This window comes from Miniopterus natalensis, chromosome X (genome assembly GCF_054644295.1).
Source record: "Miniopterus natalensis isolate mMinNat1 chromosome X, mMinNat1.hap1, whole genome shotgun sequence".
Classification (NCBI taxonomy): domain Eukaryota; kingdom Metazoa; phylum Chordata; class Mammalia; order Chiroptera; family Miniopteridae; genus Miniopterus; species Miniopterus natalensis.
In genome coordinates, this window is record NC_142103.1 from 66831324 (window position 1) to 66858925 (window position 27602).

General features: G+C 38.2%; 1 protein-coding gene across 3 annotated transcripts in view; it reads right to left on the reverse strand.

Moving 5' to 3' along the window:
- Window positions 1–26033, reverse strand: part of GABRA3 (gamma-aminobutyric acid type A receptor subunit alpha3) — a 369596-nt gene extending 343563 nt beyond the window's left edge. For 2 of the 3 annotated variants that reach the window (XM_016214085.2, XM_016214084.2), the window contains exon 1: window positions 25875–26033. The gene's annotated coding sequence lies outside the window, so the exon portion shown is untranslated. The remainder of the gene's footprint in view (window positions 1–25874) is intronic. The other variant, XM_016214086.2, reaches the window with a different exon arrangement.
- Window positions 26034–27602: the final 1569 nt, after the last annotated feature.

Genomic DNA, 27602 nt, shown 5'->3' on the forward strand with positions numbered 1-27602 from the left:
TTTAAACAAGTAGAAGAATATGCCATGCTCATGGATTGGAAGAATTAATATCTTCAAAATGCCCATTCTACCCAAAGCAATTTATAAATTCAATGTAATTCCAATTAAAATACCAACAGCATATTTCACAAATCTAGAACAAACATTCCAAAAATTTATATGGAACCAAAAGAGACCCTGAATAGCTGCACCCATCTTCAGAAAAAAGAAGAGCGGGAGGAATCACTTTAGCGGACACCAAACTGTACTACAGAGCGATTGTAATCAAAACAGCCTGGCATTGGTACAACAGGCATATAGGTCAATGGAACAAAACTGAGACCCCAGAAATAGACCGATGCCATAATGGTCAGTTAATATTTGAGAAAGGAGGCATGAACATATAATGGAGTAAAGACATTCTCTTCAATAAGTGATGCTGGGAAAATTGGATAGATACATGCAAAAAAATGAAACTAGACCACCAACTTTTGCCATACACAAAAATAAACTCAAAATGGATCAAAAACCTAAATGTAAGTCTCAAAACCATAAAAATCCTGGAAGAAAACATAGGTAGTTAAGTCTCAGACATCCCATGTAGTGGACTTTTTACTGATACATTTCCTAGGGCAAGAGAAACAAAAGAAAAAATAAACATATGGTATTACATCAAACTAAAAAGTTTCTGCACAGCAAAAGAAAACAGCCTCAAAATACAGAGGAACCCCATGGTCTGGGAAAACATATTTGTCAAGGATGAGTTGCTTCAGTGAATTGAACTCTCCCCTTTCTTGTTGGAGGTGGTGCTCCTAGCCTGCAGGAGAGGTAGGCCTGCTCCACCCCTCCTTTTCCAGATCTGCTTTGCTGATCTCACTGGGTGCTTATTTCAAACTCTCCAGTCTGCTCACACAAATCACAGCTTTCTTTGGTCTGTCTCCCCAATGCAAGCCAGGAATGTGGATGCCCATTCAGCAGTCAAAACCTCAAAAGCACACAAAGCCACACACAGGCAGAGAACCTACCCCACAAGGTCTCAGTGCCCCTGCATCTTTGTTCCAAAAGGAGGAGTCACAAAGTCAGCCCCATGCGGCTTCCCTGCACAGCTGATCTCAGTAGAGCTGGGGCAGCTCCTTGCATGCTATCCTGGCTCTCCTCAGAGTGTGTCTAAAATCCACATTTTGCTGCTCTGGCAGCTCTTGCAGCTGGAGACCCAATCTGCTCCGTCCACAGCTCTGGGGGTTGGAGTCCCGATCAGCCCTTTTGGTGGCTATAGACCCCCTCAGGTATCAGGAGGTCTCTCTTCCCCTTCCCCATGCCACACAGATCAACTGCTTCCTGGGGTTCTACACAATGCCTTACAGGAAGGCAGAGGGTCCCTTTATGTGGCTGCTCAGTTCAGCCCTCTGGCCCCTTTGTATTCTGGACCCACACACTGTGTGGCAGCTTTTTCTATGGTCAGCCTGGGATGTGGAAGACTCCTGTCCTGGCTGCCATTAGAAGTTTTTTTACACTGGGAAGGTATGGTCCCTTACTCACAGGTACATTGTTCCCCCGGCCCCCTCTGCCTGCCCTCCACGGGATCTCCTTCTCTTCTCCTTTATTCTGGGTTTTAGATCCCAGCTTTTGGATGCCAGTTCACACTCCCAAGGGGAGGGAGCTTTGCAGACTCTATCTTTAGGGCCTTGGAGCCCAGCAAAGGCATCAGGGTGGACTCTCCCTTTTTATGCCCCCCTTTCTCACCAGACTCTATGATGTTTCTTCAGTGCTCCCTACTCAAAATATGTCTACTCAGGTATATTTCTCTGTTTTTTTCCAAGCTAAATATGCAGTATTTTAGCAGTAAATTGAGTCCATGGCCGGGAGCATGGGTGCTCTGCTTCTTGTCACAGTACTGCCATCTTCCTAGACTAAGTACATTTAAAAAATTCTCATAATAGAAGACCCAACTGCATACTCAGCACAGTAGATAAAAATAGATCCACAAGAAGACACAACATTGTCAGAATATTGGGGATAAACAGTTTATCCTACATATTTCAAGATAAAGGGATAAAGTTTGGAGTATGTATGTTTAGGAATCAGAATTACTTTAGACCTCTTAACAGCAATTCTGGAAGCTAGAAGGGAGTGAGGCAATGCTTTCAATCTTTTGAAAGAAAATTATTTTCAACCTGGTCTATACCTAAACCAACAATAAATTGTGGAGGTAGAATAAGTAAATTTTTAAACAGCATGGTTTGAAAAATATTTACCTAACCTAAGCACACTTTCTCAAAATAGCTCCACAAATTTGAGAATGTGCTCTGACAAAAATGAGAGAACAAATAAAGAAACATGAAGTCAAACCCAAGAGAAAGGGGAGGCAAATATAAAAACGCTAATGAAGATTCCAAGATGTCAGGTATGAACACAGTAGAGTGAGAATCTAGTCAAGACTGTAATAGGAAAGAATATTAAGGAGAAATTTCAAGAATATGAAATGAATAAAATACCTTATGTGTCTGAATGTACTGAGAAGAGTTGTAGACAACTGACCCTTTGAAGTTGGTTAGTGGTATGTGAAAAATAAGCACATTTTAAAAAGATGTATAGAAGGAAAACAAAACAAAAATGTGTGCACTCAAATATAAATGTGCTTATTATATTATATCATAATATAATATTTATGATAGGCAGAATAATGGCCTTCCAATGACATCAACATTCTAATCCCCAAACTTATGACTGTGTTATATTACATGTCAAAGTGGAACTAAGGTAGCAGATGGAATTAAGGTTGCTAATCAGATGGCCTTAAAACAGGGAGATCATTTAGTGTTATATGAGTGGGCTCAATGTAATCATAAGGGTCCTTAAAACTAGAAGCAGGAGGCAGGATTGTCAGTGTCAGAGTGCTGTGATGTGAAAAAGACTTGACCTGACACTAATGACTTTGAAGATAGAGGATGGGGGCCATGAATCAAGTAATGTGGGTAGCCTCTCAGAGCTGGAAAAGGAAAGACAATGAATATATTCCCCAGCCTGTCTCCAGATAGGAACACAATCTTGCCAACACTTTGATTTTAGCCCTGGAAACCCTCCAGAACTCTAAGAAGATAAAATTTTGTTGCTTTAAGCCACTAAATTTGTGCTTATTTATTACAGCAGCAACAGAAAACTAATACAATATATTATATGGCTCAGCTATGAATGGCATTAACATAGTCATAATAACATAAAAGTTAATATTATGCTGTTAATCAATATTAAACAGAGTATAAGGTGGGAGAAGAAACTTGTGTATGTTGTACAAGCAGGATATTTTTAAAGGACTTAAATCTTATCTTCGGGAGTGTGAAATTACTAAATAGTGCCTAAACATTTAAAATTAAGAAGGAGCAATATGAGCATGCTTTTAAGGATAGGATATAAATATCAAAAGAATTATCTGAAAAGGTTGAAAATGGTTGCTTCTGGGAAGAAGGCAGGGAACTATTATTCTTTTTAACAACCCTTGGAGAAATATTTGACTTTATACTAAGTTCCCATATAATTTTGATAAAAATCAAAACAGATATTTGAAAATCAAAAATATATATATATTATAAATAGCTTTAGGCAATTATATTTTAAAAAACACAGAATAAATAAATAATTTCCTATAAAAATAATAGAAGAAATAGCAAACTTGTATAGAACAAAAATTGAACCAGGAGGTTAAACAAAAAAAATCTGCTTTCACAGATCTGTATTGAAGGAGAATGGGATCATACCAGAATCAAAAGTCAATTTTATTAAACTATCATGAATGTTAATCTTACCTTCTACAAACTCTTCCATAAACTGGTAAAAGATGAAAAGCTATGTGACCTATTTTTTAGCTAGTATAATATTGATTTCAGAATTAAACAGAAACAATAAAATCAACTTATAAACATAGTAAATTTTTAAAGGGCAAACAAATAAATGTGGCCCTGGCCGAGAAGTTTAGTTGATTAGAACATCGTCCTGATATACTGAGGTTGCAGGTTTGATCCCTGGTCAGGGCACATACAAGAATCAACCAATGAATGCACAAATAAGTGGAACAAAAAATCAATGTCTCTTTCTCTCAAACAAATAAATAAATATGGCCACACATAACCCATAATGAAGTAGATTTATCTCAGAAATAAAAAGACAATTAAATATTAAATAGCCTATCAATGCAATTCACAATTCTGAAAAAAGGGGGGGCAAAAGGCCTTGAATTACCTACAGTAAGTTTAAAATACAGGGTGTCTCAAAAAATGTATACACACTGTAACAGCTGATAGCTCAATTTTGAAAATGAAATGTATTTTAATAAACACTGCCTTTATAATTATTCAAAGTGTGTATACATTTTTGGGGGACACCTTATATATTAACATATTATATCAAAAAAGTATGTGAACATCACAATAAAGAAAAAAAATGCAATGAAATTGTCATCTTATTCATGATAAAAATCTTAGCATATTAGAAGTACAAGGAAATTTCCTCAATTTAATGAAGAATATCTACCAAAAACCTACATAAAATATTATACTTAATGAAAACCTTTTATAAACAATCTCTCTCAAGTAGGGAACAAGACTAGGACTGTGCCATCCCTACACTAAGCATATTATATTGTATTTTTTAGCTAAAACTAAGAAAGAAATAATATATCAATATAAGAATTTTAAAAGGAAGACAAAATTGTTGATATCTGTAGTAGATATAAAAACATAGAAAATTCAAAAGGATCAATAACAACTTATAAGAATAAATATGAATCTTCAAAGTTGCTAGATATAACATTGACTTATAAATATCAATTAACAAATATAATAGAAAAAAGGATTCTAATTAAAATGGTCATTAAAATAAAAGGTATTTATCAAAAATTATAACGCACAGCTAAATAAGTGCATATAGGAGTATTTATAACATTAAATGCTTATATTAGATGAGAAAAATACTCAAATCAATGATTTAAGATTCCACCGTTAGAAACTTGAAAATGAAGAGTAAATTAAATCCAAAGCAAGTAGAAGGAAGAAAATAATAAAGATAGAAGAATTCAACAAAATAGAAAAACAATGAAAAATAATTAATGAAACCAAAAGCTAGTTGTTTGAAAAGAATAATAAAACGTCTACACAGATTGATAAAGAGGAAAAGAGAGAAGATAAAAATTACCAGTATCAGTAATGAAAACAAGTATGTCACTACAGAGTTTACAAACATTAAAAGGATAAGAAAATATTATGAACAAATTCATGGAAATAAACTTAATACTGTAGATTAAATGAACAAATTTCTTAAAAGACATAAAACACTAAGCCTTACTCAAAAAGAAATAGATAACCTGAATATCCCTTTGTTTATTAAGTAACTTAAATTCATAGTTAAAAATCTTACCAGGGATATAAAGTACAGCATAGGGAATATAGTCAATAATATTTTAATAACTATGTATGGTGCCAGGTGAGTACTAGGTTTCTCAGAGGGATCACTTTGTAAGTTATATAAATTTCTAATCACTATGCTGTACACCTGAAACTAATATAATATTGAATGTCAACTGTAATTTAAAAAAAAAAAATTAAAAAAATAAAAACCCTACCATGAAGAAAATTCCAAATAAGAAAACTTCTAAAGCCCATATGGCTTCATTAGTGACATCTAACCAAGCCCTTAAAGAAGAAACAGTACCAATTCTAGATAAATTTTTCCAGAAAATAGAAGAAGGAATTACTGTCGAACTCATTTTATGAGGTCAGAATAACTCTTTACAAAAAACAAACAAATATAAGAAAAGAAAATTAAAGGTCAATATCACTAATGTAACATAGACACCCAATAAAACATAACAAAATATTAGCAAATGGAATCCAGAAATATATAATGAAGATAATATAGCATAACCAAGCAGAGTTTTATCCTGGGAATTCAAAGGTGGTTCAACACTTGAAAAATAGTCACTATAATTCATCATATCAACAGACTTAAAAAGATAATTTAAATAGGTGGCTCAGTTGGTTTGAGTGTCATCCCATACACTAAAAAAGGTTGTGGTTTAGATTCCTGGCCAAGACACATACTTAGGCTGTGGGTTTCATCCCAGATCAAGGTGCATATGGGAGGCAACCAATCTTTCTTTCTTTCTTTCTCTTTCTTCTTTCTTTCTTTCTTTCTTTCTTTCTTTCTTTCTTTCTTTCTTTCTTTCTTTCTCTCTCTCTCTCTCTCTCTCTCTCTCTCTCTCTCTCTCTCTCTCTCTCTCTCCTCTCTCTCTCTCTCTCTCTTTCTTTCTTTCTTTCTCTCCCTCTCTTTCTCTCCCTTCCTCACTCTCTTTCAAATCAATAAACATATGCATGGGAGAGGATTTAAAAAAAGATAATTTGAATAGATATAGAAAAAACATTTGAAAAATCCAACATACATTCATGATAAATTTCCTCAGCAACTCATAAATGGGATATTCATTATTATTGCTGAGTAGAGTATCCATTCATTATTTGATGGACATTTGTGTTGTTTCCACTTTTTAGCTAATACAAGTAAAGCTGCTATAGATGTTCTCGTACAGGTTTTTGTTTGAAAGAAAGAAAGAAGAAAGAGAAAGAAGAAAGAAAGAAAGAAAGAAAGAAAGAAAGAAAGAAAGAAAGAAAGAAAGAAAGAAAGAAAGAAAGAAAGAAAGAAAGAAAGAAAGAAAGAAAGAAAGAAAGGAGGAAGGGAGGAAGGGAGGAAGGGAGGAAGGGAGGAAGGGAGGAAGGGAGGAAGGGAGGAAGGGAGGAAGGAAGAAGAAAGAAAGAAAAAGAAAAAAAAGAAAGAAGAAAGAAAGAAAGAAAGAAAGAAAGAAAGAAAGAAAGAAAGAAAGAAAGAAAGAAAGAAAGAAAGAAAGAAAGAAAGAAAGAAAGAAAGAAAGAAAGAAAGAAAGAAAGAAAGAAAGAAAGGAAAGAAAGAGAAAGAAAGAAAGAAAGAAAGAAAGAAAGAAAGAAAGAAAGAAAGAAAGAAAGAAAGAAAGAAAGAAAGAAAGAAAGAAAGAAAGAAAGAAAGAAAGAAAGAAAGAAAGAAAGAAAGAAAGAAAGAAAGAAAGAAAGAAAGAAAGAAAGAAAGAAAGAAAGAAAGAAAGAAAGAAAGAAAAGAAAGAGAGAAAGAATTGGTTGCCTCCCATATGCGCCTTGGTGTGGGATGAAACCCACAGCCTAAGTATGTGTCTTGACCAGGAATCTAAACCACAACCTTTTTTAGTGTATGGGATGACACTCAAACCAACTGAGCCACCTAGCCAAGGCTATTTAAATTATCTTTTTAAGTACAGGTTTTATACTAGGTAAATACCTATGAGGGAAATTTATTGGTTATATGGAGAGTGGATGTCTGACTTTATAAGAAACTGCCAAACTCTTTTCCAAAGTGGCTATATTATTTTGTATTCCCACTAGCAGCATATGAGAGTCCTACTTGCTCAATATCCAAAACTATAAAGGAAGAAAACAGATCAATGGTTGCCCAGGGTTGTAGATGGGGGGAGAAAACTGACTGCAGGGGGCACAAGTGAACCTTCTGAGGTGAGGAAACTTTTCTATATTTTTGTTGTGGTGGCGGTTGTGGTTATTTGGTCATATATGTTTGTCTAAACTCTTTGAAATGTATACTCTCAAAGGGCAACTTTCATGTAAATTGCAGTTTAATAAACCTGACTGGAAAAGTAAAAGATGCCTAGGACTATGTCTTATATGTAGAAGTATTATTAATAAAATTATAAATGTCTATCAATGACTATAAAAATAAGCTTGAATAAATACTAAGAATAAAATAACATTTTTATGAATAAGAAATCTCTTTAGCAAAAAATGTCAATTTTTTTCTAAATCATTTTAAAGATTCAATAAAATGTAAGAAAAATAACACGATTTTCTTAAAATTTAAAAATCTTATTTTGAAATTAAGATAAGGGAATAAAAGGTCAAACATAAGACAATTCAAAAAAAAGATAAGTGTTGTGGGTGTGGGTTGGGTGTGGGCAGAGAGTGAACAATAACTGGCCTTACAAATATCAAGGTTCATAAAGTATTCATAATTAAAACAACACAAGTGTAGGCAAATGAATTAAAGGAGCACATAGACAGCTTAGAAATAGACCAAAGTGTGTGTAGAAACTGGATAAAATGATGGAGTTTGCATACTAAATCAGTTATATATAAATGATATTGAAACAAGTGGTATTTGACATGGGAAAAAATTGGACCATATTTTACATCACATGCAAAAATAAAATCCAGATGGTTTTAAAAAGTAAGTGTAAAGCAAAATTTGAAAATACTGCATAGAAAATTTGGGAAGCATTTTTTATGATCATGGGATAAGAAAATATTTTTTAAATGTGACCCAAAAATCATAATTCCTGAAGGAAAAGATTAATAAATTTATCATGAAAATTTTTAAATTTAGTATGATAAAGGACACCATAAACAAAATAGAAAGCCAAGGTGACATACTAGAAACAGATATATGCAATATATATAACTGACAAATAATTAGTGTCCAGAATATATAAAGAACTCATACAAATCAATAAGTAAAATGTGACCAAACAGAAAAATAAGCAAATGTGAGTGGCTCTGGGTGTTGTGTTTTCGAAGGGAGTAGAGACAAACGAAGCTGGAGCTAGATACAAGTGAAGATAAAGTTTATCTGTATTGTTTTATTTTGTTAAAATATATCTGAAGCAGAAATTATAAAATGCTGATGATTAGCGACATCGAGCATTTTCTCATGTGTCTCTTGGCCATCCGTATGTCCTCTTTGGAGAAGTGTCTATTTAAGTCCTTTGCCCATTTCTTAATTGGGTTGTTTGTCTTCCTCTTGCTGAGTGCTATGAGTTCTTTGTACACTTTGGAAATTAGCCCCTTATCAGATAAATCCTTGGTAAATATGTTTTCCCAGACCATGGGTTCCTTTGTATTTTGAGGCTGTTTTCCTTTGCTGTGCAGAAGCTTTTTATTTTGATGTAGTCCCATATGTTTATTTTTTCCTTTGTTTCTCTTGCCCTAGGAGATGTAGCAGTGAAAAGTCCACTACATGGGATATCTGTGACTTTAATGCCTATGTTTTCTTCCAGGATTTTTATGGTTTCGTGATTTACATTTAAGTCTTTTATCCATTTTGAGTTTATTTTTGTGTATGGTGAAAGTTGGTGGTCTAGTTTCATTCTTTTGCATGTACCTGTCCAATTTTCCCAGCACGACTTATTGAAGACTGTCCTTCATTGGATACTCTTGTCTCCTTTGTCAAATATTAACTGACCATAATGGCGTGGGTCTATTTCTGGGGTCTCTGTTCTGTTCCATTGATCATATGCTTGTTGTACCAATACCAGGCCATTTTGATTACAGTGGCTTTGTAATATTAAAACCACAATGAGGTATCACTTCACACCTCTAGAATGGCTGCCATCAACAAATCAACAAACAACATGTGCTGGCCAGGGTGTGGGGAAAGGGGAACCCTAGTACACTGCTAGTGGGAATGAAGACTGGTGCAACCACTATGGAAAACAGTATGGACGTTCCTCAAAAAATTAAAAATGGAGCTGCCGTTCCACCCAGTGATTCCACTCCTAGGAATATATTCTAAGAATCCTGAAACATTCATCAGAAAGTATTTATGTACCCCGATGTTCATAGCAGCACAGTCTACAATAGCTAAGATCTGGAAACAGCCCAAGTGCCCATCAGTAGATGAGTGGATTAAAAAGCTGTGGGACATTTACACCATGGAATACTACGCAGCTGTAAAGAAGAAGAATCTCGTACCCTTTGAGACAGTATGGATGGATCTGGAGAATATTATGCTGAGTGAAATAAGCCAGGCAGCGAAAAACAAATATCACATGATCTCGCTTAGACGTGGAATCTAAACAACTTAATAAACTGATGAACACAATAGATTCAATGACATGGAAGCATAGATGAGACTGATGAGTATCAGAGGGATGGAGGAGGGCGGATGGGTGGAGGGGGAGAGAGTAACCAAAGAATTTATATGCATATATACACAACCCAAGGACATGGACAATGGGGGGGAGAGGGACTGGGGAGGGGGAAGGAACGGGGTGGAACGGGTCATTGGGGAGAAAAAGGGACATCTGTAATATTTTGAACAGAAATAAAATATAAAAAAAGTAAATTAAAAAAATGCAGCTACAATTTACTTTCACTTAATAAATCTTAACCACTTTATATGTTTTACAAAAAATGATAAAATGCTAACACTTGTTAATTCTGAGCAGTAAATGGTGGTTATTTGTTCGTTGTTTTAGATATTTCTTTGAGTTTCTTTTGAAATGTTTTAAAGTCTTTGAAATTATAATAGAAAAAATGAAGAAAATAAACTCGTAAATTATAAATTTATAATGATAAATTTGAGCAAAGTGAAGAAATAGAACTTAAAATTATAAATAACAATTTCCCTGTATACCAGCCATAATAAATTAGCATAAGTATTGAGGGAAAGATCCCCTTCACAAAATTAAAAGCATAAAATAAATGTTACTGCTATTAAACATTTGATACAGATAGACAAATTGAGATGTAAGGACCATGCAGCTAGTGAATAGAAAAGCTGAGGTGATAATAATTATTTTAAAACAATAATAATATTTAAACTTTGTAACTTGGACAAGAAGTGACAGACTAACCATCTCAACAATAAAGATAAATTAAAAATAATAAATAAATAAATAAATAAATAAATAAATAAATAAATAAAATGGAAAATAGATGAATCCCAAAGAGAAACTTAAAAAACAATCCCATTTACCACCACAACAAATAATTAAGATACTTAGGAATAAATTTAACCAAAGAGGTAAAAGACCTGTACTCAGAAAATTACAGGATGACATAAAAAGAGATAGAAAAAAATATAAACAATTGGAAAGATATACCATGTTCATGGACTGGTAGGATTAACATCATTAAAATGTCCATACTACTCAAAGTAATCTATAGATTCAAATCAATTCTTATAAAAATAAAATGGCATATTTCACAGTTCCAGAACAAACACTCCAAAAATTTATATGGAACCAAAAAAGATCCCAAATAGCTGCAGCAATCTTGAGATAAAAGAACAAAGTTGGAGGGATCACAATACCAGATATCAAGTTATACTACAAAGCCACTGTAATCAAAACAGCCTGGTACTGGCATAAGAACAGGCATATAGATCAGTGCAACAGAACAGAGAACCCAGAAATTGAGTCAAACCACTATGTTCAATTTATATTTGACAATGGAGGCAAAAGCATACAATGGAGTAAAGAGTCTTTTCAATAAATGGTGTTGGGAAAACAGAACAGGTACATTCAAGAAAATTAAACTAGTTCACCAACTTACTCCATACACAAGAATAAACTCAAAATGAATAAAAGACTTAAATGTAATTTGTGAAACCATAAAAATCCTAAAGAGAATATAGGCAACAAAATATCAGACATACAAACTCAAGAATTGGGAATATATGGCCTGGAGTAAAGATAATAATAATAATAAACTGTCTTTAAACTTTAAAATGACTATTACAGGGAAGAGAAATGGAAATTATTCAGCACTCCTAGTTACTCCAAGGAATAAGATAAATGGGTTAGATTCAGAAGACAGATTTCAAGTCAGTATGAAGAAGAACTTGCTAACAATTACAAGTATTATCAGGTGGTTTTAAGCAACCTTTCCTGGAACTATGTACACTGAGAACAGATGAACTTATATACTGGGTGATAAGACTGCCATTACATAATTGGTAAAGATCTGCTATTTCTGAGTTCCTGTTGTTCTATTTTAAAATGTTATTTTATTCTATGATAACATTCACCTCCCCTTCTGTTCAAAAAATCTATGTAATACTTGATTCCTTTTAAGAAATCATTTTAAAAGAGAAAAGAACCCTTCCAAATATGCATCCCAGAGATTTTTAGTCTTCTTTCTGTGTATGGTGAAGATACATACTGTGTATAAATATCAATACCTTTAAAATCATATTTTAAGGAGTACTGGGAAGATGGCGGCCCTGTGAGAAAAAGCAGCGCCCCCGCTCCAGCCATGGACTTGATTTCCTCCTAAAATCCTACGTAACCAGCTTGAAAAAAAAACAGAGAAACATACCTGAGTGGACGAAGTGTGAGTGGGGAGCACTGAGGAACCATCACGGAGTCCAGTAAGAGAGGGGGCCCTTGGAAGGGGGAGTGCCCCTGAAGCCTGTGCTGGGCTCCAAGCCTGAAGGCTTGGAGGCTGCAAAGCCCCACGGATGGCATCCAAAAGCGGGGATCCCACACCCAGAGCAGAGAGGGGAAGGAGCGCCCCATGCACAGGGCAGAGGGACCCAGGGGAGTGGTGAGTCCGGGAGGAGACGGCGCCTTCCTAGGAAACAAAGCCTCTAGGGGAAGCTGTGACCAGACACCTGGTGCTCGGGGTGCCGACCATAGGGAAGGCTGTCCCAAGGCCTGTGGCACCCAAGTAGTGAGGGACCAGAGGACTGCGCTGAGCACCCGCACACAGGGACCCTCTTCTTCCCTGTGGAGCACTGTGTTGAGCCCCAGAAAGCGCTGAATCTGCGTGGCGTGGGGGAGGGGAGGAGCCCTCCCGCCCTGAGCTCCCAGTGCCGGGAGGCTGGGTTCTGCGACCAGCCCTGAGGGTGTCCTCCCGCCCTGAGCTGGGTGCTGCAACCAGCCCTGAGAGTGTCCTCCCGCCCTGAGCTCCAGGGTGCCAAGAGGCTGAGATCTGCGACCAGCCCTGAGGGGCGCCGTGGTGGCACGTGAAGCCACTCCAGCTTTGCTCAGACCAGCCGGTGTGGACAGCTGCGTGGAGCTGACTTTGGGTCCCCTCCCACTCTGTGCCTTGGAGCAAGGGTGGCGGGACCTTGCAGGGCAGACTCTCTGCCTGTGTGTTGCTTTGTGCTTTTGCGAGTTTGATTGCGGAACTGGTTCCCACCTTCCCCTTGGGCACTGCACTGACAGACCAGCGGAGGCTGCCATTGGGGTCTGTGCAGTAGACAGTCTGAGGGGCGGGCCTGGTGCGACCAGCCAACCAGAGCTGAGCAGGGAGGGGCGGAGCCAGCCGGCCTCTCCTGCAGCTGGGAGAACCGCCCCCAACAGGAAAGGGGCGGGTACCGCTCAGTGAAGCCCCAGACATACCCACAGGGCACAGTCCTGAGGGGGAAGGGAGAGCAGCTCACAGGAGGACTCTATAAGAATAAGACTCCTGCGGAATGTTGTTTGGGAACTGGAGGAAAAGCTGAAAATCCCTGATGGGGGCTGGGCAGGCAAAGAGCCCACCAGAATGTGTTCTTAATTGAACCCACTGAGCCCTGGCTGCTGAAATGGCCCAGACAGAAAGAGCAACAGGCTGAAATAAATCTGAAGCTGCAGCAGGCCAGAGCCTGGGGAGCTAGAATCAGAGGACAGGGTAGGGACTGAGGAGCTGGCGGTGGAGCAGAGACTAACACCCACAGAGTAAGCGCCTGACAGCCACACCTCTAGCGGGAGTGATACCCTGGGCTACACTAGCCACCCTGTACCCTAAAGACTCTACAGAAGACTCTGGAGCAAAACCAGGCAACTACAAGGTTGCAAAATAGTTGACAAGAGGAGGTGGCCCACGGAGAGCCTCAGATCAACCATCTACCCAAGGACACCAGAGCCAAACCTAGACGGCTCCTCACATTGGGTGATATACAAGTACCTCCCAGGAGAACTGAAATCACAAAAAACAGTGACCCTCAGACAACATAATTTGCCCAGAAGAAATGCACCTGATTACCTTTTTTTCTGCCGTTTTCTTTGTTTTGTTTAGTTTTGCTTTTTTTTTTTTTTTTTTTTTTTTGGTTTTGGGTTGGATTTTTTTGTTTGTTTTTTGTTTGTGGGTTTATTTTTTCTCTAAGAAGAAGAGAAAGGGGAGAAAATTTGTTTTTTCTTCTTTTTTAAATTTTATAAAAATTTTTTTTCATTTTTAATTTCTTTTTAATTTTTTTAACTAATTTTTTTTTTTCTATAATTTTGTCTTAGCTTGTTTTTGCTTTTGTTTTCTTTCTTTGCTTTGTTTTGTTTTAGCCTTGCTACTACTATTAAGACTTTCTTGATATCCCTGCTTAACGACTGGGACTTTATCATTATAACCAAGTTTACTGCTCTCCTCTATAGTTTCCCCCAAGTCTCTTACCAGACTTCCTGCCTACCTGGGCTTTATCTCTCTCTCTCTTCTGAATCCATTGGTATAACTTTTTTCTTCTTTTTCTTCTTTCTTTTTCTACTTTTCTTTCATTCTTTCATTTTGCCCCCTTCAGTTTTCCTGTCCGATTGTTAGTTTCTCTTATTCTCTTTATTGTATTTTTGTTTCTTCATTTTCAATGATTATCCTAATCCTATTCTCTCCCTTAATTTTGTGCTGGCCCTACTTTCAGAATCTTTTCTTTGCTTATGTTATCTCCCAGTAGCTTCTCTATTTTTTATATTTTACTTTATTATTATTTTCTAAATTTTCACCAGTATTAACAACAACATACACCTCTGGGCTCCACTGGACCCACAAGACAAAATCCCACCCCACAAGACTGGGAGACAGCAAATATATCTAATATATAGATATGAGCACTAAGTCCTACCAAAATGGGGAGACAAAGAAACAACCCCCAAATTAATGAAAAGGAAACATCGCCAGAAAAAGACGTTGATGAGATGGAGTTGAGCAAGTTATCAGAAACAGAGTTCAGAGTATTGATGATGAAGATATTCAAGGAACTTAAGAAGACTATAGATGATAAGATCGAGAACCTTAGTGAAAACATGAAAAAAGAGATACATACCATAAATACAACTCAGACAGAGATAAAGAATGCTGTATCTGATATCAAGAATGTTCTGGAAGGAATTAAAAGCAGGCTCAATGAAGCAGAGGATAGAATAAGTGACTTAGAAGACAAAGTAGAGAAAATCACACAATCAGAGTAGCAAAAAGAAAAAACACTTAAAAAGCATGAGGACAGTCTAAGGGAACTTTAGGACAACATGAAGCAAAACAACATTCGCATTATAGGAGTGCCAAAGGGGGAGGAAAGAGCAAGGGATAGAGAACTTGGTGGAAGAAATAATTATAGAAAACTTCCCTAGGCTGGCGAAGAAGAAAGCCACACAAGTTCAGGAAGCACAGAGGGTTCCAAACAAGAGGGACCCAAAGAGTCCCACTCTGAGACACATCATAATTAAAATGGCAAATGTCAAGGACAAAGAGAAAATATTAAGGGCTGCAAGAGAGAGGCAAGCAGTGACCTACAAGGGAACCCCCATAAGGCTGACAGCAGATTTCTCAACAGAGACTCTTCAGGCCAGAAGGGAGTGGCATGAAGTTCTGCAAGTAATGAAGAGCAAGAACATGCAACCAAGATTGCTTTATCCAGCAAGGCTATCATTTAAATTTGAAGGCAGAATAAAGAGCTTCCCAGACAAAAAAAGGGTAAAAGAGTTCAGTACCACCAAACTAGCATTGCAAGAAATGCTAAAAGGACTGCTTTAAGAAAAAGAAGGAATAGTGAGAGAAAGGTACATCAGCATAAAGGGGAAAAATGGCATTAAATAAGTTGATATCAATAGTAACTTTAAATGTAAATGGAATAAATGGGCCAATCAAAAGAAAAAGGGTAGCTGAATGGATAAGAAAACAGGACCCAAATATATGCTGTCTACAAGAGACCCACATGAGAGCAAAAGACTCACACAGGCTAAAAGTGAAGGGATGGAGTAAAATATTCCATGCAAATGGAAAGGAAAAGAAAGCTGGAGTAGCAATTCTTATTTCTGACAAAACAGACTTCAAAATAGAGACCATAATGAGAGACAAAGATGGTCACTACATATTACTGAAGGGATCAATCCAACAGGAGGAAATAACCCTTATGAACATTTATGCACCCAATACAGGAGCACCTAAATATATAAAAATCTCTTGGGGGACTTCAAAGGGGAGATTGACAGCCACACAATCATAGTGGGGGAGTTTAACACCCCACTGTCAGCATTGGACAGATCATCAAGACAAAAAATCAACAGGGAAATGCAGGCCTTAAATGAATCACTAGACCTAATGGATTTAATTGGCATTTATAGAACATTTCACACTGAAGCAGCAGAATACACATTCTTCTCAAGTGCACACGGAACATTCTCAAAAATATAACACATGTTAGGGCACAAGGCAAGTCTCTACAAATATAAGAAGACTGAAATCATATCAAGCATCTTCTCGGATCATCCTAATCCCAAAACCAGATAAAGATACTACAAAGAAAGAACATTACAGGCCAATATCCCTGATGAACACAGATGCTAAAGTCCTCACTTAAATACTAGCAAACCGGGTCCAGCAATACATTAAAAAAATCATACATCATGACCAAGTGGGATTTATTCTGGGGATGCAAGGCTGGTACAACATCTGCAAATCAATAAATGTGATACATCACATAAACAAAATGAAGGACAAAAATCATATGATCATATCACTAGACACAGAAAAAGCATTCGACAAAATCCAGCATCCATTTCTGATAAAAACTCTCAGCAAAATGGGAATAGAGGGATCATACCTCAACATAATAAAGGCCATATATGACAGACCTACAGCCAACATCAGACTCAATGGGCAAAAACTAAAACCATTTCCATTAAAAACCAGAACAAGACAGGGATGTCCACTTTCACCACTCTTATTCAACATAGTACTGGAAGTCCTTGCCATAGCCATCAGACAGGAAGAAAACATAAAATGAATCCAAATTGGAAAGGAGGAAGTAAAACTGTCATTATTTGCAGATGACATGATACTGTACATAGAAAACCCTAAAGACTCCATCAAAGTACTACTAGATTTGATAAAGGAATTTGGCAAGGTAGCTGGATACAAAATCAACATCCGGAAATCAATGGCATTCTTATACACCAACAATGAACTTTCAGAGAGAGAAACTAAAAAAGCAATACCATTTACCATTGCAACTAAAAAAATAAGATACCTAGGAATAAACTTAACCAAGGATGTAAAAGACCTGTACTCAGAAAACTACGTGACACTGAAAAAAGAAATAGAGGAAGATTTAAACAGGTGGAAGAAGATACCATGCTCATGGATTGGGAGAATTAATATCATTAAAATGTCTATACTACCCAAAGCAATTTATAAATTTAATGCAATTCCTATGAAAATACCAACAGCATATTTCACAGACCTAGAACAAACATTTCAAAAATTTATATGGAACCAAAAAAGACCCCGAATAGCTGCAGCCATCTTGAGAAAAAAGAACAGACTGGGAGGGATCACATTACCAGACTTCAAACTATATTACAAAGCCACTGTAATCAAAATGGCCTGGTATTGGTACAACAAAAGGCATATAAATCAATGGAACAACAGAGACCCCAGAAATAGACCCATGCCATTATGGTCAGTTAATATTTGACAAAGGAGGCAAGAGTATCCAATGGTGTAAGGACAGTCTCTTCAATAAGTGGTGCTGGGAAAATTGGACAGATACATGTAAAAGAATGAAACTAGACCATCAACTTTCGCCATACACAAAAATAAACTCAAAATGGATAAAAGACTTAAATGTAAGTCACGAAACCATAAAAATCCTGGAAGAAAACATAGGCAGTAAAGTCACAGACATTCCATGTAGTGGACTTTTCACTGATACAACTCCTAGGGCAAGAGAAACAAAGGAAAAAATAAACATATGGGACTACATCAAACTCAAAATCTTCTGCACAGTAAAAGAAAACAGCCTCAAAATACAAAGGAACCCCACAGTCTGGGAAAACATATTTGCCAAGGATGAATCTGATAAGGGGCTAATTTCCAAAGTGTACAAAGAACTCATAGCACTGAGCAAGAGGAAGACAAACAACCCAATTAAGAAATGGGCAAAGGACTTAAATAGACACTTCTCCAAAGAGGACATAGGGATGACCAAGAGGCACATGAGAAAATGCTGGACATCGCTAATCATCAGAGAGATGCAAATTAAAACCACAATGAGGTATCACTTCACACCTGTCAGAATGGCTGCCATCAACAAATCAACAAACAACATGTGCTGGCGAGGGTGTGGAGAAAGGGGAACCCTAGTACAGTGCTGGTGGGAATGCAGACTGGTGCAACCACTATGGAAAACAGTATGGACGTTCCTCAAAAAATTAAAAATGGAGCTGCCGTTTGACCCAGTGATTCCACTCCTAGGAATGTATCCTAAGAATCCTGAAACATTCATCAGAAAGGATATATGTACCCCGACGTTCATAGCAGCACAGTCTACAATAGCTAAGACCTGGAAACAGCCCAAGTGCCCATCAGCAGATGAGTGGATTAAAAAGCTGTGGGACATTTACACCATGGAATACTACGCAGCTGTAAAGAAGAAGAATCTTGTACCCTTTGGGACAGTATGGATGGACCTGGAGAATATTATGCTGAGTGAAATAAGCCAGGCAGCGAAAAACAAATATCACATGATCTCACTTAGACGTGGAATCTAAACAACTTAATAAACTGATGAACAGAATAGATTCAATGACATGGAAATATAGATGAGACTGATGAGTGTCAGAGGTATGGAGGAGGGTGGATGGGTGGAGGGGGAGAGAGTAACCAAAGAATTTATATGCATATATACATAACCCAAGGGCATGGACAATGGTAGGGAGAGGGACTGGGGAGGGGGAAGGAACGGGGTGGAACGGGTCATTGGGGAGAAAAAGGGATATCTGTAATATTTTAAACAATAATAAAACAAAAAAATTAAAAAGTAAAATAAAATAAAATCATATTTTAAGTATAAAAAATATTTTCTGTTATCAATCAACATTTTCCTTTACCATATAACTTCTCCCTTAGGAAGAGATTACCTTGACCATTACATCTCATAATATAAGATAATCACCTTGCCTCTGTTTCACAGGACAGGGTACTTTTCAGTGCCTTTAGTTTATTTCAAACCAGCAGTAGTGGAAATATCACATAATACCCACATTTACTACAGATTTTAGAACACAGTTCTTTTCTTAACTATCAGGACAGTCATGATTTCAGCAATCTCGGGAATGAAACAAGGAAGGGGCCTTTCTATTGTCACTTCCAAACCGTGTGAGTACTTCCACCAAAATTAGCAATCTTATGAATTCCATATAAAATCCTTAGTGTTGCTTAAATGTTTGAGCCTGAACTACCCGCACAGGACTATGAGAATGTAGTATAGAGCAGAGCATAAACTATAGAACCTTACAGCTGGGAGAGTCTTTACAAATCATCTAGGTCTAGTCCAAACCTCCTCATTTTACAGTTATAGAAACTGAGGCTCAAATAAGATAAATGATTTGTCACAAGAACTAAGTCAGCATCCAGGACAGAACTAGAATCTACACTGGGGTATCTGAAATCCCATTTTAAAAGAGATTTTTAATATTTAATTATTCATTTTTTCTTATCAAGTGCCTCTTTCTCTTAACTTGTTAAATAAGGAGTCAGGGAATCTGAGAAGAGGACTGGCTCATTGCGAGTTTCAGTTAAGCAACATGATATATACCTTGTTTTCAAGTAAGCCTGTGCTCCAGTGGGCATGTGGCTGGAGGGAACTTCACTTTTCCTTACAGCAGTATCATCTGCCAAACATCTGCATCATCCAATATTAACTGTTAGTAAGCACTGTGAGCATCAGAGTAGAGAGGACTACTAGTAGGGAGGAGTGTCATTTATCAGTACTCAACTCTGCTGAAAAGTCTAATAATGGTGACCACATCTTTCTTCTTAAAGCAGTATGTTTTCCTCTACACAGTAATCAAAATGTATCACTGAAACCAGACACAATGGGTCTGGGCTGCCTGTCACCACTTGAGCCAATTAAGCAGAGACAGGGTTAAATCTTATATGAGTGTTTATTCCAATAATGCCAGCAGTATAGGAAAAAGAACAGCAGGATTTGTCCACATAAAATCTTCTCTGCTTTCCCCTTACTATCTGGCTGACTATATAAGGACAGGAAGAAAGGTTGCATGCAAGGGGGAAGTCAGGAGAGAATGGCTACAGGGTCTGTGGTCCTTATGTAGTTCATTTTCAATGGTGTTACAACCCAGATCCACTGGTTCCTGGGACCTAAGAATGGTCAGCATTCCTGAGGCAAACTCCCAGAGGGAGGTGAGGCTCCAGGCACAGCAACCAAATCAAAGCGCATCCTGTCCTTTGTTCTCAAAATGCATTTCCTTTCCTGAGCAATGGATCCATCCAGGACCCAAGGTGTCTCTTATCTTTTGACAGCTCTGTTTTCCTTCTTGCACCACATTCTCATTTCCCAGGGTCTGTAGGGAAACTTCTTATCTACAGTTAGTAAGGTGAATAATCATTAAACAACTATGGTCCAATTCCTATTAGGTGCCCTCCCCCTTTCACAATCACAGTCAACAGAACATGTTCAACATCTCTGCCCCCAACATAACTATATAGTTCAATCATTTGTAGAACATCTATCTTGCCATCTAAACCATGAGCCCCAAGGTGGCAACAACCATGTCTATTTTGCTCACCATTATATTCTCCATGCTTAGTAAATGGGGTGTATTTGAAAATATTTGTCCAACCAATGCATAAGGCCTCTCTTCTCTTGGTTCTTTCACAATACTGTACTCTCCTAATTTTTCTTCCATATGTGTCACCTTTCCTTTGTAGCCTTCACACAAGCACATCTTTGTTTTCCCATATCCTTGGATCCCGTCTTTCTACTTCAAGTACTATCTCTTTATCAATGACTCTCAAATCACTCTCTCCAGCTGACTTCTTTCCAGAGTTCTAATTCCATGTTTTTTTCAACTGTACAGAGTACCTCTTGATGAACTATAGCAATAGTACTACCTGTGTGGCCTCAGTCAAATCAAGTCACTCCCCCTCTCAGGATCAGTTTGCTCATCCATAAAATGAGGGAGTTGTTTCTCTACAAGTACACAGAGCAAAATCCTAATTTTCCAAGTTAACATTCTATCTTATTACAGTCAAACTCTCAACCTATGTGAAAGTATTTTTCACATACTTTCAGCATACACTTTACTCCAACACAGCTGAGCTCCTCACTGGTCCCAATGCATGCCCTCTGCTTTTCTGGCCTCTGCGTAGAACAATTTTCCCATCTCCCAAACTCTGCATGTTAAAAATTTATTTAATCTTCTAAGCCCAGTCCAAAGTGACTTTCAGGAACTGTCTTTGGTCTCCTTGGCTGCAAGCACTTTGTTTCTCTTTTATGGCTCTGGGTCTCGTTCTTAGAGTATTATAGTTGTTCGTATATTTCTTCTTTCTCTTCCTTAACTCTGTCATCTTGGAGAGCAGAGGCTATTCCTAAATCAGCCTGTATCTCCTGCATTGCCTTTGGTTCATAGTATGCACTTAGAAACATACCAAATGGATTCAGGTTAGGCCATATCAGTAGCCCTGGTTAAAAGCCTTTAATCAGTCTCTGTTTCTGGAATAAAGACCAAAATCCTTACAATGGCCCACTCCAGCCATTCCATCTTTTGTTCAATTTCTCAAATTCATTATGCTTCTCTCATCTCAGGTAGCTCCTGCATGCTCTTTCCCTCATCTAGAAAACTATTCTACCCCCTCCATCACTCCCCATACCATCCTCATGTTTCTACTCAGTCTTAGTATCACTTCTTCAAGGAAGATTTTCTTAAATCTAAAGCTAAGGTCAGTTTCCTCTATTATATGCCTTTATAGCCACCCACTCCCCATAGTTTTTCCTTCATAGCATGTATCTATGCTGAAATAACACGGTAGTGTGATAGTCTGATTTATTGCGTCTTCCCCATCAAACCATAAGCTCCAAGTAAGCAAGGAGGGTGTGTTTCTATTTTGCTCACCTTTATATTACCTGCATGGTCTAACCACAGCATTGAATAAATAGCTGTTGAATGACTGAATTGATGACTGAGTTAAAGGTAAAGACTTGGAACTTAGAGTGTACAAAATCTTTGCCTGGCTTTCTATGATTCCTTCAAAGTAAAATTGGGATGCCAGGTAGCTCTCTGGGACAGGTAAGCTGACCTTCTATTCACCATAAGAAATTTATAAAATAGTATAAAGACTGCCTCTCAAATGCAGGAAGGAAACCAAAATTATCTTTCTTTGATAACAGTATGACCCCAGAAGACATAATTAACAGCAAGTGGTTTATTCAGTCACTTAACAAACATTTATTAAGTACCTACTCTATGCCATACACTAGGCTTGTGGCTGATAGTACAATAAACTGGACTGATACAGCCCCCTACTTGATTGGAATATTTATTCTAAGAGTAGAATTTATATATGCTTAAAAAAACTTTTACGACAGTCACAACCCCAAAGGGTGAGAGATCATCTGGAAGAGGTGATTCAGAAATTGTAACTGGGCCCAATCTGGGCCTGTTAAATTAGATAGGCAAGTACCCTATATCCATGCTTGTCCAAGTGTGGTCCACACAGCAGTACTTGCCTGTGAACATTTGTTACCAGGCAGCAGTGACTTAAGTGAAGAAATTGAGAACAAAGAGTTACAATGTGTTACAGCAATTTGGAAAGTAATTTTTCTGTTGAAGGTAATAATAAAACTATGAGCTTATGTATTTTTATGCTTTTTCTTTAATTTTTTAGTAATTCATAATGTGTTTTACTAAAGTAGAATGGAATATTTGAAAAAATTGGTCCTTCACCAAGATAGTTTGCAAAGCACTGGAACAGCAAGTTCAAGATTACCTGGCAGTTTGTTATAATGCCAAATCTCAGGTGCCACCCCAGATCCTCTGAATCATAATTAGCATTTTAACAAGATCCCCAGGGGATTCTTTTGCACATTAAACTTAGAGAAGCACTGGCCTAGATGATTTCTAAAGCCCCTTAGAACCTTGAGATTTTATCATTTACTTCAGATAAAAAAAACTGCAGAGGTGATAACATCCACCTCATCATTTTATAGATGAAAAAACTGAGATCCAGAGAAAGTTATGTGTCTAAGGTAACTGGCAAATTAGCAGAGTTAGGAATATAATTCAAGTTTCCCAACAATGAAGTCAGTTTTCCACTCTAGCATACTGCATGCTCACTCCTATTCTACCCAGTCCTACTCTGTACCATACCTCAGTGATGTCATTGTTTTATCAGAAAGTATCTCAGAAATGATTTATTCTACTTCCATATACTGTGTGAACCCTGAATCACCACTATTTAACTGTCTTCTTTATTATAATTACTTTTAACCCCTGCTTCTCAAATTTTCCCACATGCTTACTGTCTGACTGTTAGATGGATATTCTGGGCCTTCAGAAGGACTAGCACCAACTGATTCCTGGTCTTTAGGAAAAGAAAAGAGAGATTCTTTGTTCCCATCAGTCTACTTAATATCAGATAGCAAGCTTTTCCAAGGAAGAGAACACACACTATCAATGCTGCTTTAGAAAGCTCAGTATGTTCAGTTTTTGGCTGACAAACAAGAGAATGGAATACTAGACCATATTAATAAAAGCCTAGTCTCCAAAATGATGTAAATGAGGTAAATGATGACGCTTTACTTGTGGTATCGTCAGATCTGACACTTGAAGGGAGAGGTATGATTGCTGTCTTCAACTATCTGAAGAGCTATTATTAAGAAGAAGCAAATTTGTTTGAGATAGTCCCAAAGAACCAATGAATAAATGTTATGGGGAAACAGAGCTTGGCTTATTAACAGAGATAATTTTCTGATCATTAGAGTTGCTCAAAAACAGAAAGAGCCATCTAATGAGCTCTCTGTCACTGCAAGGAAGTTCAAATAGAAATGAGTGAACAAATTGAATGCTTAGAGCAAATTAAAGACCTGGGTGGAGAAATTAAGCTTAATGATCTTTAGGGGTCATTCCAGTTCCAAGGTTTTAGTATTCTAAAATTTTCAGGACAGAGTGACCCTAAACTCTCAGAAATAAGAGCAAGAACTGGTCTTAAAAGGAATAGTTTTTTGCTCAATGTGAGATAGATGAGGTTATGACAGTGGCAAAGGGAAGTCTTTCCAGGCACCCTTTTAAAAGGAAAACAAGCTGGCCAAGGAAAGCCTCTACAGGAAACCCAGGTGAGGCTTGACTCCTCAATGGCCAGTCACTATGCCCCAATCTAAGTTCCTCTTATGCTACACAAAGACTGGGGTACTATTTCAGCCCCCCAAAATGTCTTTGCAAACAGCAGCCTTCCTACTGTACCTACATTTGCCTAACAGAGAAAGGTGCAAAATTATCCCAAAGGTGGCAGTAGCCCTGAATGGTCTAGAGCAGGGGTGGGGAATGTTCAGGCCATATCATTTAGTCTGGCCCTGCCAAGGTAGCTGCAGGTAGAACTCAAAATTCAATAAATCTAGGAGCTTTTTTCGTAGCTAATTTTGAAGTTGATAATTTTGTATGGCCTGTGAATGATATTAAAAATATCCAAATGGCCATTGGCAGAAAAAAGGTTCCCGAGCCCTGGACTCTAGACTATGCATTCTGGAACCAGGTTGGTTGTGTTTTAATTCCCAATTGGGATATTTAATTACTGTGTAATCTTGGACAAGTTACTTAGCCTTTCTGTGCCTCAGTTTCCTCATCAGTATATCAAAAATAATAATAGTATTTTCTTCATAGGGTTGATGTAAGAATAATACACAATAAACCCTCATTCCAAGATCCAAAACTTACTAAGTAGTCAGAAATATTAGTAATTAGTAGTGTTGATGTTATAACTACTATCATGGACATTTTAGTGTTGCTAACTCAAAAAAGCCCCGTCAAGCAACCAAGTCCCTTCTACCAGTTCAGAGAGGCTATACTACAAGAGCTTCAGCCAGTCCTTGCATAACTCCAGAGATCCAGAACCTACCATTCACAACAGGAATCCCGGCTCCTCACCTTGTCTCTCTAAATCCAACAGCCACCCCTCCCCCAGTCCCCTGCCTATGCCACCCTAAGCCACAGTCAGAGGAGCAACAAACTAGGAGCCAGTTCCAGACAAACCATCAGGAGTTTCTTCCCTTCAAAGGACACAGCTGGACCAAATTCCATGCTTGCTAGTGGGATGGGGTAAGGTATCTGACTCTCTGGCCTAGCCTCTCAGCTCAAGTACCTGGAATAGGGATTGGGCAGGCAATGGGGTTTCCCACACTGAAGCAAGAGAAGCCTCCCAAGTTTGTGAAGGAGCTTAGGCCCAACCCCACAATGAGCCTCTTAAAGGAATGGGGGAGGTCTCATCTGCTTTTAAAGGAAGCAGTTATTTACAACTTTCTACACACTTGCATCTGGGGAAGGTAATAGGGAGATGGGGAAAAGGACTGCATGGTATTCTCCTTGTTTCTCATTTCCAGCAAGGAGAAGCAGCTGCAGAGAAAGAGTTAAAGGAGAAAGGAAGTCCCAGCCCTTACCGGATCCTAGTGCCTAGGGCTGTCTGGGGGTTCATGACAGTGCTGTCTGCTCTGGCTAGGGGCCACTTGGTGGCCTTCTGCAGCAGCTGCTGCCCCCTCCCCCCAAGCAATTTGCAAGGTCAATGCTGACCTGCTTCCAAAAAGGAACAAAACAATTCACTGACAATGAAGCAAATCGCCCATACACCACATCGCAAACACCTCTTGAAATCAGGTTTTACTCCACTGCCTTCCTGCCCAGATGCGGACTCTGCTTCCCCTACCCCCACTGGGATAGCATCACAGGATAGCATCACGGCTGCAGAGCCTGTCTTGCCTTCCGGCCAACCCAAGGAGACTCAGTACGCGAGAGATGCTATCGCTAAAGGAGAACTGAAATGGGGGGAGGGGGAAAGAGGGACATCTAGGTTTCTTACCAAGCGCCACAGTCACTTCCCCGAAGTGGACAGAAGAAAAGGATGAATGAATTGAAACAAGTTGGAGGTTGAGCCCTCACAGAGCTCGGCTTCCTCTTCTCTTTCTCGGGGTCTCTATCCTGGTCCCTCTCTCTTCTGTCTCTGGTTTGCCGGCTGGCTTGCGGTGCTCACGATCTCCTCACCCTCCCTCCCTCTCCCTTCCTCTCTCCTCCACCCCCCTTTCTCTCTCTCACCCTCCCTCCCCCTCTTTCCCCCTTCTCTCTCTTTGTCTCCCTTCCTTCCTTCCTTCCTTTCTTTCTTCTCTCCTCCCCTCCCCCTTTGCTGGCTTCGGATTCACCACTGACTGGTGCTGAGCACCCTGCTGTGCTGGGGCTCTGAATACAGAGCTGCAAGGCTTTGCATCTGTGGTTGTTTTAGGAAAGACTAAAGTAGTGCTTTATTCTTTAAGGTATCCAGCAGAGAAATCGAGGGAAGCTCAAACAGAAGGGGAGGAGCAAAGGAAGCAAGGAGAAGAGAAAGAGAGCAGAAGGGTAAAAGCGAATAGGAGCGTAAAGGAAGTATGGATTACCATAGCTGATGGATGGGTGATGCTTACTAGCTCCTCCAAGACAGAGAGAAGTGGTCTGTATCCCTTACATCCCTAGGGACTTGCTTTGTTAGCCCAGGCTCCAAATAAAGGTTTGGCAATCCTATCCAATTCCATCTCTGAGGACAAAAATGAGTTTTTAAAAATTGTACATCAAAGGTTGTCATTCCCACCCAGCTAAGAAGAAATAGTTCAGTAACATTGATCCCCAAATAACCCAATGGCCACCCCCACCCCCAACCAAGTAGAAGTATGAACCCAATTCAGAACTGTCAGCTGGAGCTTCCCTTCAGGCAAAGCAGAAAAGCAGCAGAACCACAATGCTTTCCTTTCAAAAACCCCTGATGGGAATATATGTACATAAGTGTGTGAGCCTACATGTGAGTTTGTGAAAAAGGGAAGAGAAGGAAGAGAGAAGGAGATTAATTAACTCAAAGTATAAAGTAATTATATTCTCATTAGGGTAAAAAATAAAACCCCAGCAAAGTATAACAATGCAACAGAGGGTGGTAAAAGACCTAGGCTAAGAACAAAACAAAGGAGCTTAGGCTTGAGTTCTGCCTCTGAAAATCACTCTGCTGTTACCTTCAAGTCATTTCTTCAATTTGGCTCTCATTATCTCAATGGAAAAATGAAGAGTGATATATGTAGATGATCTTGAAAGATCCTTTTGGACCTAATAATCTAAGCTCTAAAATAGGAAAATCCCGGATGAAAGAGGAATTGATCCTTAAAGAATGAATATATAGATTACCAAATTTCAAAGGTTCTCCAAAGGTGAGTACCCAAACTGCATCCCAAATCACACTTCACAGACCTTCTATTTTGAGTGTTTCAGGGGTAATATGAATATGAGCATAAGTGTAAAAATCTGCTCCTATCAAAGATTTAGCTTCCACCTACATATAATGATTAGCATTAAAGTTTTCATAATAAAACACCTTATACTATATTTTCCAGCCCATTTAGTTAGAGAATCAAAATGTATGCCTTGGCCAGTGTGGCTCGGTAGGATGGAGTGTTGTCCTGTGCCCCATACACAGAAATGTTGTAGATTCCATTCCTGGTCTACTATTGTGTTGGGTCATTCCCTCCAAAAAAATCCTTACACTCTATTCCCATCCAGTGAGGCACATGTGCTT